Source organism: Sceloporus occidentalis, unplaced genomic scaffold, assembly GCF_023333645.1.
Source record: "Sceloporus occidentalis isolate IW3139 unplaced genomic scaffold, rSceOcc1.0.p SCAF_2, whole genome shotgun sequence".
NCBI classification, from domain to species: Eukaryota; Metazoa; Chordata; class Lepidosauria; order Squamata; family Phrynosomatidae; genus Sceloporus; species Sceloporus occidentalis.
In genome coordinates, this window is record NW_028316982.1 from 106,132,308 (window position 1) to 106,132,569 (window position 262).

Below are 262 nucleotides of genomic sequence, written 5' to 3' on the forward strand. Positions count from 1 at the left end.
TTTTGCCATATTGGGAGGGGGGGCTGGACAGATCCCCAGCATATACAATGGGCCCACTGTACGCTTTCTTAATGGATTCCATGGATTCCATAGGATTCAGTCATGGCTGTTAAAGTGGATTCATGGCATTACAACTGTGTCATGTAGAAGGGCCCTAGAGGTAATAAACATCACATGTACTTCAGTTAGGTTTTAAAAACTATTATTATACATGGAACATTTACAGAGAACACCAATACAATGGTTGAGAAATATAGTCTTT